This window comes from Ursus arctos, unplaced genomic scaffold, assembly GCF_023065955.2.
Source record: "Ursus arctos isolate Adak ecotype North America unplaced genomic scaffold, UrsArc2.0 scaffold_14, whole genome shotgun sequence".
Classification (NCBI taxonomy): Eukaryota; Metazoa; Chordata; class Mammalia; order Carnivora; family Ursidae; genus Ursus; species Ursus arctos.
The window spans coordinates 31237118-31252912 of record NW_026622808.1 but is presented as its reverse complement, the minus strand read 5'-3'; the positions used below and the strand labels follow the sequence as shown (position 1 = coordinate 31252912).

General features: G+C 44.0%; 1 protein-coding gene across 1 annotated transcript in view; it reads left to right on the top strand.

Annotated features, from left to right (window-relative positions):
* Window positions 1-8534: 8534 nt before the first annotated feature.
* Window positions 8535-15795, top strand: part of SCAP (SREBF chaperone) — a 67320-nt gene continuing 60059 nt past the window's right edge. Inside the window, exon 1 of the mRNA XM_026500710.4 lies at window positions 8535-8615. The gene's annotated coding sequence lies outside the window, so the exon portion shown is untranslated. The remainder of the gene's footprint in view (window positions 8616-15795) is intronic.

Sequence of the window (15795 nt, the reverse complement as noted above, 5' to 3'; positions counted from 1 at the left end):
GTTAAAGGGAACAATTCATCACTCCTCCCCTCATGTCATACTATTGTGTTGGTTATCCCACTCATAACCAGTAACAGTGGCTGCTTTTCTTCCCCAAATATCGCAGGCCTGATGGAATAGTTGAAAATTATGTGTACAACTTGAGGAAGTGGTTATTGAGGAATCTAATGATTCTTTGATGCATACTCTTCAGTACGCAGCTTCATCTGAGCTCCGGTTCTGCATGGGCCCGGCACCACAAAACATGCTTTACATGGTGCGAATGTTGCTATTGTTCCTTCACTTAATTTATAAGTGAGTGCACTACATTTTTTAAATAAGATTTTTTTTATTTATTTATTTATTTATTTATTTATTTGAGTGAGAGAGAGGGAGCGCAAGCAGAGGGGAGGGGCAGAGGGAGAGGGAGAAGCAGACTCCCCGCTGAGCAGGGAGCCCAACTCAGGGCTTGATTCCAGGACCCGTAGGTGCCCTACGAATTTTATATACTATACCTTTGGAGGTGGGGGCAAATACTTGCTTCCTTAGAACATTCATTCAGTCACAACGAATATTGAGCACCTTCTGTGTGGCAGGCTGCTGTAGGCACTGAGGGTACGACCACGACAAAGCAGGTCCCTGCCTGCAACAAACTGAGAAGTAATCTGTGTAGAATTAGACTGTGTTAAGTGCTATAAATAAAACAGGGAAGGGGCACCCGGCTGGCTCAGTCTGTAGAGCACGTGACTCTTGATCTCAGGGTTGTGAGTTCGAGCCCCCCGTTGGGTGTAGAGATTACTAAAAAAAAAAGTAAAATAAACTTTAAGAAATAAAAAAGCAGGGGAAGGGGCCTATGAAAGTGAGGGAGGATGAAATTTTAGTCTTCTCTCTCAAGTGGAATTTCTGAATGAAAGCATGATTTGGGGCACCTGGCTGGCTCACTTGGACAGCATGTGACTTGGCTTCGGGTCCTGAGTTCAAGCCACATGGTGGGCGTGAAGCCTCCTTAATTAAAAAAGCAAAACAAAACGTGGGCTGGCCCTCCCGTGGTATCAGATTGTTCTCCAGAATGACGGAGCCGGTTATCACCGATCTGTAAGCTTTTCTCCACCAGCTTTGGATTTAATTTCTCTTTTACTAACTTAATAGCTGCTGAGAGTTGTGTGAAGAAGGACATTTCTTTCATGACTAGGATACGAGTTTCTCTCCGTATTTTCCCATGTGTGGAGAACGTATTCCTCACCCTTAATCACTTCTCAATTAGAATCCGGGGTCAACCTTGTTTTATCCATTCTTTGTAATGTTTTGGAAGGGATTTTATCATTTGTTCATGTATATATTTTTCTACTTTTAAAAAACGTTTTATCTTCAGGAAGATTTGTTTTCCATTCCGATATGCATTTGTTCAAGAAATATTTGTGGACCACCTGTTCTATATAAGGGACCGTTAAGATAAAGACAGTCCTAAAGGCACCTGCCGTGCTCTGATGGGGGGCGAGGGAACAGGCCCTTAAGTAACGCGACACAGGGGAGAAGATGATGAGGGCCATGAAGGCAACTCAAGTAATGGACCGTGGTGGGCTGATGGCCACAGGAAAGAGTGATTATTTCCCCCATCAGTTTTTTTTTTTTTAAGATTTTATTTATTTATTTGACAGACAGAGAGACAGCCAGTGAGAGAGGGAACACAGGCGGGGGGAGCAGGAGAGGAAGAAGCAGGCTCCGAGTGGATGAGCCTGATGTGGGGCTCGATCCCAGAGCGCCGGGATCTCGCCCTGAGCCGAAGGCAGACGCTTAACGACTGAGCCACCCAGGCGCCCCTCCCCCATCAGTTTTTTGTTTTTGGTTTGTTGAGGGAGCAGAGAATTGGGGAAGAAGTTATAGAGGCAATACTATTTGAACAAGACCTTGGAATTCTTCCTATTTTGTCTCTGACGGCATCTTAGTTCTTCAGGATTCAGAGGTATTTTCCTTCCTGAATGGAATGAAGGTGCTGTCCTTTGTTGTTGTTTTTTCTAGTTTAAAATAATTTTTAAAATACGCTTCAAATTAACTTATTTAGAATGTGCTACAGTATTGTAATTTGTCTCCGTGCTGATAACTAAATAGCCCAACAGTATTTACTGAAAAGTAGTGATCCTTTCTCGTTATGTAGTTTGGGTTTATTTATATGTAAAGTTCTTAAAATTGAGCTTTCCTGAAATTTGTTTTTAGCAGGTATTGAAAGGTTAGTATATGTCTGCTCTCAAGAGCCTTTATTAAAAGGATATCATGCCCACTTATTTATCCAGATGAATTTCACCAGCACATTATCAAGCTCTGTAAAGTACCCTTCAAGGATTTTTTGCTCTTGTTTTTAAAATTATAGTTGTATAACTTTATTTTAAAAAACGAGTGAAGAAATTAATACCCTCTCATTAAATGTTTTTTATTATTGGAAAAGAAATGATCTGGTTCTGTGGAATTTTTTAGGTTTGTTTTTGTTTTTTAAAGTAGGCTCCACGCCTGGCATGGAGCCCAACATGGGGCTTGAACCCATGACCCTGAGATCAAGACCTGAGCTGTGATTAAGAGCTGGATGCCTAACCAACTGAGCCACCCAAGTGCCCCTCATTTTGTGGATTTTTCTATGGTGTCTTTGACGTAGGGATGTAGTTGACTTTTTAAAATGTATAACTTATTCTACAGTTTTTCTTTTTTTTTTTTTTTAAGATTTTATTTATTTACTTGACAGAGATAGAGACAGCCAGCGAGAGAGGGAACACAAGCAGGGGGAGTGGGAGAGGAAGAAGCAGGCTCCTAGCGGAGGAGCCCGATGTGGGGCTCGATCCCAGAACTCCGGGATCACACCCTGAGCCGAAGGCAGACGCTTAATCACTGTGCCACCCAGGCGCCCCTCTACAGTTTTTCTAAACTATTCTAATAATTTTCTAATTGAGATTCCTGAATTTTTAGATATTTTTTCTTGTTTTCCTTTTTTCAGATATTAACATCTGCAAATAATGCCAACCTTGCTGATTTTTCCTTTAAATAGGGAAAAAATTTTAATAGAAGTATAGTTAACTTGCATTTTTAGTTTCAGATGTACAACATAATGATTTGACAGTTACATGCATTATGAAATGCTCACCATCATACAAGTAGTGGTAATTCTCATGCGTCACCATACAAAGTTGTTACACTATTATTGACTAAATTTCTCATGCTGTGCTTGGATCCCTGCGACTTATTTATTTTATAACTGGAAGGTTGTACCTCTTGATCCCCTTCACCTATTTTGCCCATCCTCCTACCCCCCGCCCCCCGGTGACCACCAGTTCTCTGGTTTTATGAATCTGTTTCTGTTTTTATTTTTCATTTTTAGTTTCCACACATAAGTGAGATCATATGGTATTTGTCTTTCTGTGTCTGACTTATTTCACTTAGCATAATACCCTCTAGGTCCATCTGTGTTGTCACCAATGGCAAGAGTTCATTTTTTTAAAATATTTTATTTATTTATTTGACAGAGAGAGAGAGACAGCCAGTGAGAGAGGGAACACAAGCAGGGGGAGTGGGAGAGGAAGAAGCAGGCTCATAGCAGAGGAGCCTGATGTGGGGCTCGATCCCATAACGCTGGGATCACACCCTGAGCGGAAGGCAGACGCTTAACGACTGAGCCACCCAGGCACCCCAACATTCTTTTTTTATAGCTGAGTAATAGTCCAGCGGGGGTGTGTGTGTGTGATCTTTATCCATTCATCTATCGACACTTGAGTTGCTTCTGTATCTTGGCTGTTGTAAATAGTTCTGCGATAAACATAGGGGTGCATTATCTTTTCAAACTAGTATTTTTGTTTTCTTTGTGTTTCTTTTTGTTTTTTTTGGGTAAATACCCAAAAGTAGAATTACTGGGTCATATAGTATTTCTGTGTTTAATTTTTTGAGGAACCTCCATATTGTTTTCCACAGTGGCTGCACCAATTTACCTTCTCATCAATAGTGCCTGAGAGTTCCTTTTTTCTCCACATCCTCCCCAATACTTGTTATTTCTTGTGTTTTTGATTCTAGCCATTCTGACAGGTGTGAGGTGGTATCTCATTGTGGTTTTGATTTGCATTTTCCTGGTGATGAGTGATGTTAAGCATCTTTTCATGAGTCTGTTGGCCATCTGGATGTCTTCTTTGAAAAATGTCTATTCAAGGTCCTCTGCTCATTTTTAATTGGACTTTTTTTTTTGGTGTTGAGTTGTAGGAGTTTTTAAAATGTATTTTAGATATTAACCTCTTGTCACGTATATCATTTGCAGATTTCTTCTATTCAGTCAGTTGCTTTTTTGTTTTGTTAATGGTTTTCTTTGCTATACAAAAGTTTTTTTAGTTTGACATAGCTCCAATAGTTTATTTCCCCTGAATAACTTTAGTCAGCTTTTCGAAATTTGTTAAGAGTGGTGTGAGAGGACAGGGGGCGCCTGCGTGGCTCAGTTGGTTAAGCATCTGCCTTCAGCTCAGGTCATGATCTCGGCGTCCTGGGATCGAGCCCTGCGTTGGGCTCTCCACTCAGCGAAGAGTCTGTTTCTCTCCCCCTCCCTCCCCCCCAATAAATAAATAAATAAATAAATAAATAAAATCTTTATAAAAAAGTGGTCTGAAGGTATTTGTCTTAATTTCTGTTTTTAAGGGAATAGGAAGTATTTTTATAGTAATTCTTAATTTTAAAATACATGAAGTATCAAGTCAGTGAAATAATCTTGGAAAAGGAAAGGAAGAAGAAATGCTCCTCCTCAATCTCTTGCCCCCACCTTTTAGAGTTTGACCCGTAATCATTAGTGAATTCTTGTACTTTCTCAGCCTCTTTGAGGTATCGGCACTACTTTTCCTGTGGATGTGTTGAGCAGCTCTCTGTTGTGTGAGCCCTAAATTCCTTTTGCAGCCTTGTCTTACTGGTATTTGGTGTATTTCCTATAACCTGCTGCTTATATTAGGTTTGCTAAGATTTTAAAATTAATATTATTAAGATATTATACAATCTATTTGTAAGCAAAGATGAACTATAGGTTTTTGCTTCTCTCTGTTAGCTTGGCTGTGTTTGAGCATTAGAACAATATATGCCTCAGGGTACTTGGGTGGCTCAATCGGTTGAACGTCTGACTCTTGGTTTCAGCTCAGGTCATGATCTCAGGGTCCTGGGTTCAAGCCCCATGTCAGGCTCTGTGCTCAGCAGGCAGTCTACTTGAGGATTCTCTCCCTTTTCCTCTGCCCCTCCGCCCTTCTCTCTCTCTCCCTCTCTCAAATAAATCTTACCCAAAAATAGCAATATATGCCTCATAAACCCTGTTGAGGAACTCTCTACCTTTTTATGCACTGAAATTCTTACTGTTTTTTATCCCAAATTAGGACTTGTTTTGGTCAAGTTCAGGTCATTTTTTGGAGGTAGTTTAAAAATATTTCTTTGTTATTGGTCTTTATATATGATAACTTTTCTTGGTTGTGCCAGTTTTAGTACTATTTATTTCTGAAATAATTATCCATTCTATTTTTTTTACAAAATTGTTTATAAATCACATATACCATAAGAGACTTGTGTCTAGAATATATTAAAAAACTTATACCTCATTAAGAAGACAGCCCAGTTAAATAATAGGCAAAAGATTTGAACAAACATCTCACTCAAGCAGACATGGGAATGGCCAATAGGCACATAAAAATGTGTTCAATATCATTACCCACTAGGGAAATACAAATTAAAACCACCACGAGATGCTACTGTGTAATCACTGAAATGGCTGTAGTGAAAAGACTAACAATTACAAGTGTTAGGGAGATGGAGAAATAGGGGCCCTCAGGTGTTGCTGGTGGGAATGTAAAATGGTGCAGCCACCTTGGAAAACAGTTTGGAAGTTGTTGGGTTTTTTTAATGATTTTATTTATTTATTTACTTATTTATTTGAGAGAGAGAGATAATGAGAGAGAGCATGAGTAGGGAGGAAAGGAAGAAGCAGACTCCCCACTGAGCAGGGAGCCTAACCCCAGGACCCCTGGATCATGACCTGAGCAGAAGACAGACGCTTAACTGACTGAGCCACCCAGATGCAGTTTCTTAACATAGATGAACCATATGAGCCAGCCATTCAGTTCCCAGGTATATACCCAAGAGAAATGACAGTATAAACACGTGTATGTGGATGTTCACAGCAGTGTTATTCATTAACGGCCCAGAAGTGGAAACAAAATCTCCATCAGCTGATGAATGGATGGACAGACAGACGATGCGCGTTACAGCCCTACAGTGGAATGCTATTTAGCAATTAAAAGGAATGAAGTGCTACAACATGGATAAACTCAAAAACACGATGCCAGACACAAAAGACCAGATCATGCACTGTTCCATGGAACTGGGTGTGAGAACGGGCAATGACTCCACTAGTTTTCTTCTTGGGCGGATGAAAATGTTTTAAGGTTAGGTTGTGGTGATGGTTGCACTCTACGTATACTGGACACTTAAAACAGGTAAAGTTTATTTAAAAAAACCAAGGCTAGGGGGGCACCTGGGTGGCTCAGGACGTGATCCCAGGGTCCTGGGATCGAGCCCCGCATTGGGCTCCCTGCTCTGCTGTGAGCCTGCTTCTTCCTCTCCCACTCCCCCTGCTTGTGTTCCCTCTGTCACTGGCTGTTTCTCTCTCTGTGTCAAATTAATAAATAAAATCTTAAAAAAAAAAAAAAAAAACAAGGCTAGGACCCTGATTCCACCACTTAAAACTGTTCTGTAGTAACAAGCAGACTCCAAATCCCAGTGACTTAAATGGACAGACATATTCTTCATTTACATTACATATTTGGAACTATGGGTCATTGCTTCCGTTCTGCTCCATGACCTCTCATTCTGGGACCCAGCTGGAAGGAGCAGTCCCAATGTGGCACTGCTGTCCTCCTGGCTAAGGGAGAGAATGAGAGGCTCGTTCTCCCAACCAATGTCTCAGAGCTTCTGCCAGGCCCGTGCAGGTCATGTTCACTCACACACTGTTGACCAAAGCCAGACACGTGGCCAAAGCTGCCAGTAGAGAGGGAAGTGCACTCAGTATGGGGAGGCACCACAGTCACTGAACAGTGGGCAGGGCTGTGTATATGATCTGTCTGCTGACCGAGAAGGCAACAAGGAAATAATCAACTGTAATGACTTATACTTGAGTACTCTCTCTAGGTGCCCTCTCCAAAGCCCCATCTGAAACCAGAAGCCAATCCTGAATAAGGGGCAAAATCTTAAAGGTCACTTCAGACCAATGTCAATTGTCCCCACTATTTAATTTCCCGGTGACAATAGTGGGCAGGGAGGGAGACAAGACATGGGCGGCCTTGGAGAGGTGGTCCTGAGTCCAGTGGAAACGAATGGGTGTGAAAGAGAGGGTATGCCTCTTGGAAGAAGGCTTAGGAGAGGCCAGGGGGCTGGACCAGCAGACGGGCCACTTCTGAATCCCACCTTGCATTGTGGCTGTATCTACACAGTATGCCATCCCAGAGCTGCGGCCTCTGAGGGCAGGAGCAGGGTCTGCCTGGCCTGGGTGCGGCTGAGCTGAGCGTGCCAAGGGCAGCAGGGTTGGGGCTTATCCCTGACACTCGAGACCCGGTCCCTCGAGGGCAAGGGGGTGTGATCGAGGTCCCCGTGCGCGGGCCTCGGGCAGTCTCAGCGCGCAGCATCCCGGGTTGGCCAGCGCTGGGCGGGCCGGGGCGTGTTCCCCACAGCAGGCGAAGCCTCCTCGGTCCCCCTTGTATGAGACCCAGTAAGGAGACCTCCCTCGGGGTTTTCGGGACGCTCAGATGAATGCTCAGCTCAGCACCCGGCACAGAGTAAATGCTCAGAGGTCGCAGCGATGCGATTCCAAGCAAGACACGGTCCGTGTAAAATGATTAAATGCCCATCCGCGAATGGAAAAACCCAACACCCTAAATCTGCCACCCAGACATATCCACCCACTACACATCAGCAGCACCCAGACCCGTCGTTCTCCGTGGATGGCTTTCAATAAAAATGAGATCGTACTCTACAGTTCATTTTGAACCATCTTTCCGGAGCTGGTTTCAACATCAGTAAGTATTCATAAAACTTACCTTTAAAAAGGCTGTAGGGAAACTCGTTTTATGGACAGAATTTATTCGACCCATCTGTATTTGTTGTGCATCTGTATTGTTGTTTTTAGTTTTTTGGTGTTTTAAAAGGGGACCTAGGCATCTTGCGCACGTTCTTGATAATTCTCCGGAAGGTGCTGTCAAGTCCTGGAGCTGTACTCAGGGTCCCGCCCCATTTCAAGCCCCGCCCCACCCCGCCCAGGATCGCCTCCTCTCCCTCCCTCCGGGTGGCGTGGTGGGCGTCCGCCAGGGGGCGAGCGGGAGCCGCGGGCGGGGCTCGACTACGCATGTGCGCGCCGCTGAAGCACGTGCGGGGGGCGGTGAGGGCGGGAGGGGAAAGGTAGGAGGTGAGAGGTGAAGGGGCGGAGAGCTGCGCGGGCGCCGGGAGGCCGGGAGAGAGAGGGCGGGCACCACGCATCGGACCGCGGGCCGGGAGCGCGCACGCCGCGCCCCGCCCCCGCCGCTGCCGCCGCCGCCACTGCCGCCGCCGCCGCCGCTGCCGCCGCCGCTGCCCGGGAGCCGCTGCCGCCACAGGTACCGCCGCGCGTGTCCCCCACGGCGCCTGTCCGCGGGCCCGGGCTCGGGCCTCCGGCTGCGCGGCCCCGGAAGGTTGGGGGTGGGGGCCGCCGGGGGCACGGGCGCGCGGGCGTGGGCGCTGTCCAGCAGCCGTGCGGGCCGGGAGACCGCAGCCCAGAGAGGGGGGCCGGGCCGCCGCGTCCCCACCCCCACCCCGGCCGCGCCCCCGCCCTCGCCCTCGTGTCCCCACCCAGCTTCTGGCCCCGGGTGATGACCACTGCCGGGAGAGGGGGTCGCGCCGCGGCGGCCCCTGGCCCGCCGTCCCCGGGAAGCCGCCGCTTCTAGAACCTGCTTTGGAGCTGTCTGGGTTTTCCAGAGTGCGGGGGAGAGCATGCTGTCCACTCCTGCCTCTTTTGGGCTGTCTGGTTTTGAGGCAACACGTAGCTCCTTTGCTGCGTTTTGCTTGGCTTCTAGTTTTGCCCAAGCCCAAACTTTGCTCACTCACGTTGCCTGTGTTTACGGTGTTGCCTGGTGTTTATTACCTCAGTATATCATACGGGATTATAATGTCACGGTGGCAAGAGTTGCAGGGAGCCTGGACCGTTTGAAGCTCAGAAAGTTGCACAGGTGGAGATGCTCTTGGCCGGAGGGGGTGGAGGGTCCCTGCGGGGGCTCTGGCAGGAGTTGCCCTTCGTTCCAGGCTACTTGCTGTCCCATCATCTATGGTGATAAAGCTGCGTGATTAAACTCTTTCGGGGGATTTTGTAATAATTCTTGTGAAGAAGACCTAGGAAAGGTTTCCTTAATGATGTTTTGTGTGTGTTTCCTTTACCTGACCAGATCTCTTTTGGAGTTTGGTAATACGGTGTCTTATTGGTGTGCTGCTGTCTCAGGATAACCTGCTAAAGACTGAAGCCAGGGTCAAGAATGTCTGATTAGTGTTCCTGAGTGATGCTTAACTGAAGAACTATTTCTTTCACTTTTTAATTTTTTTTTATGGTGCCATTTTGAAGAATAATTTTTTGGAGTGTAGTTGTTACACTCCAGTGTTACATTATTTTCAGGTGTACAGCTACAACAGTGATTCAGCTGCTCCGTACATTATGTTCACCACAAGAGTAGTTACCATCTGACCTGTATTTTTTTTTTTTTTAAGTAGGCTCCACGCCTACCCTGGAGCCCAGTCGGGAGCTTGAACTCAGGACCCTGAGATCAAAACCTGAGCTGATAGCAAGAGTCAGCCGCTTAACTGACTGAGCCACCCGGGCCCTGTGTCCTGTATCTTTTTAAGTGTAAATACTTAAGTGGGTTTTAGGTGTTTTACACATTTGCAGCATTCCCAGTAGGTGCATGATGTAAAAAACAGAATATATATATAAACGTATTTTCATAGTCATTCTTTTGGTCTTAGATTGAAAGAATTCTCATTCATTATGAACTAATCTGGTGTTTGAGAGCCGTCTCTGTTCTTTTGCTGTTGTGCAAAAGCAGCCCCTTTCCTGAGGTCTCCGTGTGCTTTATCATCATTGGTTTGCCCTCCCCCCCCATCATCTAGACCAGTTTACTGTTATGAGGTGGGTAGAAAGTCTACTAGCTTATGACTAAACGATGAAGGCAGAGAGATGATGAGTTGCCTGAGGTCATATCTGAGCAAGTGAACTGACCGGTTGGGATGCAAACCATGCCTGTGGGGCTCAGTACTCATGCATTTGTTAATGTTTGGGGGCAGACGTTAGGGATGCTTACTCTCTGTTTTCTAGCCATCCCCATGAATGTGTCCCGTGCACGCTGGAATTACACTTTGGTTTATGTGCTTTCCCTTTACTCTCACCATTGGCATTTGCTGTGGCCAGGGTTAGTTATATTGGCTCTGACAGATACTTTGTATACGGTTTATGTCATCATTTCGGTTTGAACAGATGAGAAGTCAGCCCCTTATAGAGAAGCTGGGTTTCCAGGGTCACCCAGCTTGTAGGTGATGGATCAGGCCTTCAAACCAGATCTGCCAGATTCTACTGCCTGAGCTACTTCCACTGTAACTTCCTTCCTTCCTGAGTTGGCTGATGAAACAAAGTCCAGATGACTTTTTTTTTTTGGCCGCCCGAAGTAGTAATTGAGTGAAATATTTATTGAACATCTGTGCTATCGAGGTACTGTGCTAGGTGTTCTAATAATAGCTTATCTCACTTAGTCATCATAGTAACCCAGTGAGATACTGTTATCACCCCCCCTTTAATGATGAGTTGTATAGATGTTATCTGACTGGCCCTGGGTCACCTCCTGAGATAGAGGCAGAGCCCTGGTGCAAACCCAGGTTTGCTTGACAACGGAGTCCATGCTTTTATGCTCTTCTGGCATATGCTGGCCTCACAGTCTTCTCCTCTGTTGCCCGTTGGCAGGTGAGAGGTAGCAGAAGAAGGTGATGGGGTGAAGGGAAGGAGCCAGCATCATAGAATCAAGTCAGAGACGTGGAACTCAGCAGGAAGGGGACAGCAGTTTGGCTGCTGCATGTGACAGCTTCCACATGAGTGGTCACCGGCGCTGGCCGAGCATGCTCGCGGGGTTGCGGGAAGCTTCACACTGGAGTCCAAAGATGAGGGGTGTGCATGCATCAAGGGTGCATGGAGGTCTGGGAGGGGGGAATCACAACTGATCTTTGTGTCCATTTTAGCTTTACTTAAGTTTTATTAGGTTATTTTATGATGTACACTATATATTACAGTAGTATATACATATATATGAATATACATATATTGGGACGTATACTCCAATTCTTGTTTGGGGTTCAAATCAGAAAACGTTTGGAAACCACTGATTTATTTGGTATCTAGCATTTGTATCAAATATGTAAAGTGTTGTGCTAGCCATTTGTTCCTGAGTTGGAAGTTTAGTGAAGTTCAGTGTAATTCCACATAATCAGGGAGAATAGTATTTCATATTTTTAAAAACATTTTTAAAAATTTATTTGAGAGAGAGAGAGACAGATTGTGCTCACGAGGAAGGGAGGGGCAAAGGGAGAAGCAGACTCCCCACTGAGCCAGATGTGGGGCTCTATCCCAGGACCCTGAGATCATGACCTCAGTGAAAGGCAGATGCTTAACCGACTGAGCCACCTAGGCACCCCAAGAATGGTATTTCATATTAGTAACCAAGTATAAATTATTTTAAAAATTGCAGTCACAATTTTGTGAAAGAGGATCTGGTATTTTAATAGTCTTTATGTCTCAGATGTAGCTGCAATCTTAAGTTTGGAGCTATAGTGACTGATATAACCCTTTTAGAAATTAAAATTTCGTTGAACCTTTTCTGTTTCAAATCTGTTCATGTCAGAAATAAGAGAGACTAAGATAATCAGTTAACATATATGTGGCAGTTGTAATAGTCATATTTGTGCTGTTAACTTTAGAGTATTTGCAAATCTTAGATGATATTTAGATATATTGAAATACCAAATATGTTGATCCCTTACCACTTCTTACAAACTAAATTTGATTTTCTTCAGGTCACGCCACTGCAGTAGTTGCTACATTGTATCAAAACAAGCGATTCCAGAATTCTACGTAATTTTGAAAATATCTTCAAATTCTCTTCCAGCTTATTTCACAATTGAATAGATTAGTGTTTGTGCAGGAGTTCAGGTTAATAGAATGGGATTTGAGCAAGAGCTATATTCCCCTCGCTAGATAGGTGAGACATTATTCATACCAGTGGTTCTCAGACTTTGGTGTGAATTAGAATCACCTTGTTGTAATCCCACGTCAGTAGAGTCTCTGTTCTCAGGCTGCTGCTGCTGGTCTCCAGAGGTACCATACTTTGAGAGCCATGCCTCCATACAGGCACGCCTAAAACCGGAGCGCGATGCCCGTGCTTACATGTTTCACACTGAATCCCATCAGCATCAGTTGTGTATCATAGGTTTGCCAAGTACATAACCGGCTCTTGGTTTTAGACAGTTTCCCTGATTTTTAGATGATGTCATAATTAAGATTTCATTCTCAGTAACATATTTGTATTGCTACTTGTATTTTTTACTGCAATACTATATTTCTAAATTTCGTGAGGAGTTAGAAGTGTTTTTGTTTTTGTTTTAATACAAGTTGTCTGTGTTGAAGAACAATAGGCAGGCGTGCACTTGCACAGTTTTTGTCTGTAATCACAGTGGTGACAGCAGGCTTCATTCTTGCTCATTCTCCTTTTCTCTCTCTTTATAATGGGATCATACTGTTTTCTACAACATTTTTGTTTTTTTTTAAACTTAAAATCTCATTTATTTCTACGTTTCCCAATAACTTGATCCTTTGAGCAGCTTGCTGTGTTTGGCTGTGGGCTTGGATCGCACCTTTCAGAAGACTGCACTGTCACTCAGAAAGTCTCCAGTCGTGGTCCTCTTCAACATCTTCAATATCCCCCTGCTCTCATGATCTTCCCCAGGCTGGCCTACCCAGCCCTTCTTCCCTACCAGCTCACATTGATGCTGCCTCATCTCCATGGGTTGATTAAGTCCCTTCTTCCAGCCTGAGCCCTGGTTGGATTTGGACATGCATTCTAATTTGTCATCCCTGCAACAGTGACTATTGGAAACACCAAGACCTGCCTTTAGCAAGCAACGGAGAATGTTGTATCTCATATTCCTGTCAGGAAGGATAACCTTGACTGCTTCTCCCAAATGCCATCTGAAGCTCAGCTGAGAGAAAGAACATTGATCAGACTGTGCTGGAAGGTGTTTTAGTACTGACATTCCAGGCAGTGTTTTGTCTTTGAGTGAAGCCACATCGTTAGGAAGCAGCATAATTCTGGCCCCTCTTCCAGCTTTTTAGTAAACTGACTTTGCATGGCCCCATCAGCTTGCATTGAGATCTATCTGAGAAGTCCCCAAGAAAATCCGTGAGGCCAATTAGAAATTTCTTCAGGTTCAGTGCCTGGAGTGACTGTGCCTCTTCTAAGCCACTGGTTTGATTTTGTCTAAAGTATACCGTGAACTATGTCAATAATGTTTCCCTCTTTGCGTTGGCTCTTAGGGAGCTCAGAGTCCCGTTTGTATTCAGAGTTCTATGGCTTATGCTTTCTGTATTAAGATTATTTTTGGCTTATAATGTTCTGTTTAGTGGCTAGTTATTTTGCTGTTTCAGATTTTACCATAAAATATAGAACACATTTCATCCCTGTTCTAAAGATTACTGTGATTATATTGTAACCAAATATGTGTTCCCATCCTATTTCCTTTTTTTGTAATACACTTGAATTCCTCCTAGCCCTGTCTTCCCCTGCCCCCTTCTGTGTACTCATTCTTTGTTGTTGTTGTTGTTTAATTTTTCTATTGTGGTAAATACACATAAAACTTACCATGTTAATCATTTTAACTGTACAGTTGAATGGTGTTAAATACACACATAATGTGCAACCATCACAGTCATCCTTCTCCATTTCTCTTTTCATCTTGCAACACTGAAACTCCGTACCCATTTAACAGTAACTCCCCTTTCCCTCCTTCCCCCTGCCCCTGGAACCACCATTCTACTTCCCATCTATGATTTTGTCTACTCCTAAGTATCTCATGTGAGTGGAATCATACAGTATTTGTCTTTTTGTGACTGGTGTGTTTCATTCAGCATGATGTCCTCATGGTTCATCCATGTTGTAGCGTGTGTTAGAATTTCCTTCCTTTTTAAAGCTGAATAATAGTCCGTGGAATTTATATATCACATTTTGTTTATCCATTTATCCATTGCTTGACATTTGTGTTGTTCTGCCTTTTGGCTATTGTGAATAATTCTGTTATGGACGTGGGTGTACAAATATTTATTCAAGTTCCCGTTTTCTTTTTTTTTTTTAAGGATTTTATTTTTTTTATTTGATAGAGAGAGAGACAGCCAGCGAGAGAGGGAACACAAGTAGGGGGAGTGGGAGAGGAGGAAGCAGGCTCCCAGCAGGGAGCCCAATGCGGGGCTCCATCCCAGAATGCCGGGATCACGCCCTGAGCCGAAGGCAGACGCCTAACAAATGAGCCACCCAGGCGCCCCACTATGATTAATTTTTTGAGGCACCACCATACTGTTTTCCACAGTTGCTGTATCATTTTGCATTCTCACCAGCAATGTACAAGTGTTCCAGTTTATCCGCATCCTTGTCAACACTTGTTATTTTCTGTTTTGTTTTGTTTTTGTTTTTGTTTTTTGGTGGTAGCCGTCCTAGTGGGTGTGAGATGGTATCTCATTGTAGTTTTGATTTGCGTTTCCCTAATGGGTAGTGATGTTGTGCATTTTTTCATGTGCTTGTTAGCCATTGGTGTATCTTTGGAGAAATGTTTGTTCAAGTCCTTTGCCCAGTTTTGCATCAGATTGTTTTTTGTTGTTGAGTTTTAGGAGTTCTCTGTATATGCTAGATAGTAATCTCTTTATCAAGTACTTGATTTGTAAATATTTTCTGTGTGCTGCCTTTTTACTCTGTTGATAGTGTCTTTTATTTTTGTTTTGTTTTGTTTTTTGTTTTTAAAGATTTTATTTATTTATCTCACAGAGACAGGGAGAGAGGGAACACAAGCAGGGGGGAGTTGGAGAGAGAGAAGCAGGCTCCCTGCTTATCAGGGAGCCTGATGCAGGGCTCAATCCCAGGATGCTGGGATCATGACCTGAGCCAAAGGCAGATGCTTAACAGCTGAGCCACCCAGGCAGCCCGGATAGTGTCTTTTGATGTACACAATTTAAACATTTTTATGAAGTCCAATTTGTTTTTTTTTCTTTTTGTTGCCTGTGTTCTTGGTGTCATATCCAAGAAATCATTGCCAAGTCCAATGTCATTGAAGCTTTTGCCCCTTTTTTTTTTTTAAGTAATCTCTGCACCCAATGCAGGGGTCAAACTCAAGACCCTGCGATCAAGACTTGCATGCTGTACCTACGGAGCCAGCCGGGCATCCCCTGCCCTGTGTTTTCTTATAAGAATTTTATAGTTTTTGGTCTTAAGTTTAGGTCTTTGAACCTTTTTTTTTTTTTTTTTTCTTTTTAGTAATCTCTACCCAAAGTGGGGCTCAGACTCACAACCCTCAGATCAGGAATCACATGCTCTTCCAGCTGAGCCAACCAGGCGCCCCAGGTCTTCCAACCTTGTGTATTCTAATCTTGCTAAATTTTGTAAGGGGATAAATTCTAAAAAGGTTTTGCACATTCTGAAGGACTTCCTTGTTTATTAATGTTCATTACGG